This window comes from Cervus canadensis, chromosome 10 (genome assembly GCF_019320065.1).
Source record: "Cervus canadensis isolate Bull #8, Minnesota chromosome 10, ASM1932006v1, whole genome shotgun sequence".
NCBI lineage: Eukaryota > Metazoa > Chordata > Mammalia > Artiodactyla > Cervidae > Cervus > Cervus canadensis.
Window position 1 is genome coordinate 33,786,893 of NC_057395.1, and position 4,036 is coordinate 33,790,928.

General features: G+C 45.0%; 1 non-coding gene across 1 annotated transcript; it reads right to left on the minus strand.

The window, feature by feature from the left end:
- Positions 1–1,731: 1,731 nt before the first annotated feature.
- On the minus strand, positions 1,732–1,803 carry TRNAY-AUA. Its single transcript has one exon. It is a non-coding gene; the product is annotated as a tRNA-Tyr (tRNA).
- Positions 1,804–4,036: the final 2,233 nt, after the last annotated feature.

A 4,036-nucleotide genomic window follows, 5' to 3' on the forward strand; every position in this document is an offset into this window, starting at 1 on the left:
CCTCCTGCCCTCAATCTTTCCCAGCATCAGGGTCTTTTCAAATGAGTGAGTCCTTCCCATCAGGTGGCCAAAGTATTGGAGCTTCAGCTTCAACATCAATCCTTCCAATGAACACCCAGGACTGATCTCCTTTAGGATGGACTGGTTGGATCTCCTTGCAGTCCAAGGGACTCTCAAGAGTCTTCTTCAACACCACAGTTCAAAAGCATCAATTCTTTGTGTAGATTTGACTGTGTAGATCACAACAAACTGTGGAAAATTCTTCAAGAGGTGGGAATATCAGACCACCTTACCTGCCTCCTGAGAAATCTGTATGCAGGTCAAGAAGCAATAGTTAGAATCGGACATGGAACAGTTCAGTTCAGTTCAGTCACTCAGTCATGTCCGCCTCTTTGCAACCCCATGAATCACAGCAAGCCAGGCCTCCCTGTCCATCACCAACTCCCGTAGTTTACTCAAACTCATGTCCATCGAGTCAGTAATGCCATCCAGCCATCTCATCCTCTGTCGTCCCCTTCCCCTCCTGCCCCCAATCCCTCCCAGCATCAGGGTCATTTCAAATGAGTCAACTCTTCGCATGAGGTGGCCAAAGTATTGGAGTTTCAGCTTCAGCATCAGTCCTTCCAAAGAACACCCAGGACTGATTTTCCTTTAGGATGGATTGGTTGAATCTCCTTGCAGTCCAAGGGACATGGAACAACAGACTGGCAAAAGTAGTATGCCAAATTGGGAAAGGAGTACGTCAAGGCTGTATTTTGTCACCCTGTTTATTTAACTTTATGAAGAGTACATCATGGGAAATGCCAGGCTGGATGAAGCACAAGGTGGAATCAGGATTTCCAGGAAAAATATCGATAACCTCAGATACGCAGATGACACCACCCTTATGGCAGAAAGTGAAGAAAAACTAAAGAGCCTCTTGATGAAAGTGAAAGAGGAGAGTGAAAACGTTGGCTTAAAGCTCAACATTCAGAAAACTAAGATCATGGCATCCGGTCCCATCACTTCATGGCAAATAGATGGGGAAACAATGGCAACAGTGACAGACTTTATTTTGGGGGGCTCCAAAATCACTGCAGATGGTGATTGCAGCCATGAAATTAAAAGACACTTACTCCTTGGAAGGAAAGTTATGACCAACCTAGACAGCATATTAAAAAGCAGAGACATTACTTTGCCAACAAAAGTCCGTCTAGTCAAGGCTATGGTTTTTCCAGTGGTCATGTATGGATGTGAGAGTTGGACTATAAAGAAAGCTGAGTGCAGAAGAATTGATGCTTTTGAACTGTGGTGTTGGAGGAGATTCTTGAGAGTCCCTTGGATTGCAAGGAGATCCAACCAGTCCATCCTAAAGGAGATCAGTTCTGGGTGTTCATTGGAAGGACTGTTGTTGAAGCTGAAACTCCAGTACTTCGGCTACCTGATGTGAAGAGCTGACTCATTTGAAAAGACCCTGATGCTGGGAGGGATTGAGGGCAGGAGGAGAAGGGGACGACAGAGGATGAGATGGTTGGATGGCATCACCGACTCGATGGATGTGAGTTTGGGTAAACTCCGGGAGTTGGTGATGGACAGGGAGGCCTGGCATGTTGTGGTTCATGGGGTCGCAAAGAGTCGGACACGACTAAGCAACTTAACTGAACTGAACTGTAGCCTACCATGCTCCTCTGACCATGGGATTTTCCAGGCAAGAGTACTGGAGTGGGTTGCCATTTCCTTCTCCAGAGGATCTTCCCGACCCAGGGATTGAACCTGGGTCTCCTGCATTATAGGCAGATGCCTTACCATCTGAGCTACCAGGGAAGTCCAGAATCAGTTATATATATATATCTACTCTTTTTTAGATTCTTTTCCCATATAGGTCATTACAGAGTATTGAGTAGAGTTCCCTGTGCTATACACTAGGTCCTATTTAGTTATTTAATTTATACAAAGTGGTATCTATATGTCCATCTAAATCTCCCAATTTATCCTCCCCCCCCAACTCAGGTAACCATAAGTTTATTTTCTACATCCATAACACTAGTTCTGTTTTGTAGATAAGTTTATCTGTACCCTTTTTTAAGATTATACATATAAGCACTATCATATTTGTCTTTGTCTGACTTACTTGACTCAGTATGACAATCTCTAGGTCCATCCATGTTGCTGCAAATGGCATTATTTCCTTCTTTTTTATGGCTGAGGAAGATTCCATTGTGTATATGAACCACATCTTCATTAACCATTCATCCATCATTGAATATTTAGGTTGCTTTCATGTGCTGGCTATTGTAAATAGGAGCATGAAGCTTTTATTCAAACCAATCTGATATGTATCCTGGTTCTGCCACTCACTGGGGATGACTCTCAGCAGAATACTTAACCACTTTGACTTTCTTCATTTGAAAGTATGGTAACTGAAGCTAACATAGACTCTATTCCTCCTCTGAGGTTCTCTACGTAGAGGGGATCATCAGTCAGCAAGTCGCCCAAGCCAGAATGTAAGTGTATTCTTCACATTTCTCTTCCACACCTCCACCTTACATTTCCCTGATCAGTAGACCATTTCAATTATACTGTATGCACATCTCTTGAATCCACTCTTCCCTCTCCATTTAGCCTATCACCTGCCACTTCTGTGAGCCTGTCACCACCACCTCTCCCTAACTAGATTATCACAGGACCCTTTTATGGGCCTGTGTTCCAGGGCTGGCCCATCACACACTCACCTTCAAGAGTCTGAATATTGAAAAAGTCATACCAAGCTGCCCAGAAGCTTGGGAAATTACTCAGCATGGTGGCAGTGGCATCTGTGGAGAGCAGTGTTGATGGCAAAACCCTGGAAGACTGTCCCATTTGCCTGGTCTCCCTTGGTTCACATCCAGTTTCCAAATTCTGTTCTCTAGTCCTGATACTTCCAGAACTAGCTGATAAAAATCCTTTCACTCAATTCCACCCCTGACCTGTCAACTACTCATTCTGGCAACCCAGAGCACTTCCTGGCACATCATGAAACGCCTGCCCCCTCCAGCTCCTACAAGCCTTCCTCCCACTTCTGGTGGCCTCCTGTAAACAACCACCCTCACTGCTTTGGGATCCAGCTCACTCAACAAACCAGCTTCCTCTTACCATCGTATACTCCAGTCACACTTAGCCTCCTGCTGTTGGGCTAACACAGCCTGTTCTCTTGTTTCTGGACATGCTTTATTGTCTATGCCTAAAATCCTCCCTATTTGCATACAAACTTCCTACTCTTTTATTGCCAGAGGACTCGGCTGAACTAGCAGGGAACGGAGAGGCGGTTTCTTGTCTGCATTTTTACAGCTCATGAAGGAACCCTTTTGACATTAGCTGCAGTTGGAAAAATCCTCGGGCGGGACCCAGGTTAAGCCATAAGCTCACCTTTCTCATAAGACAGGTAAGATGCTCTGATAATCCAACACACACCTGTGTGGCTCTGGAGGTGGGGGTGTGGGGGTGGGGCAGGGTCTTGGTCCTCCTTTTGCCCCCTGGTGGTGTACTATCCCCAGACACATTGCCCAATATCTAGCTATTTTGTAGTATACCTTGAACAACATGAATTTGAACTTCAGTTCAGTCACTCAGTCATGTCTGACTCTTTGTGACCCCATGGACTGCAGCATGCCAGGCTTCCCTGTCCATCACCTACTCCCATAGATTGCTCAAACTCATGTCCATCAAGTCGGTGATGTCATCCAACCATCTCATCTTCTGTCATCCCCTTCTCCTCCTGATTAACTTTTTCCCAGCATCAGGATCTTTTCTAATGAGTCAGCTCGTTGCATCAGGTGGCCAAATTATTGGAGTGTCAACTTCAGCATCAGTGCTTCCAATGAATATTAAAGGTTGATTTCCTATAGGATTGAATGGTTTGACCTCCTTGCAGTCCAAGTGACTCTCAAGAGTCTTCTCCAACACCACAACTCAAAAGCATCAACTCTTCAGCTCTCAGTCTTCTTTATAGTCCAACTCTCACATCCATACATGACCACTGGAAAAACCATAGCTTTGACTAAGTGGACCTTTGTCGGCA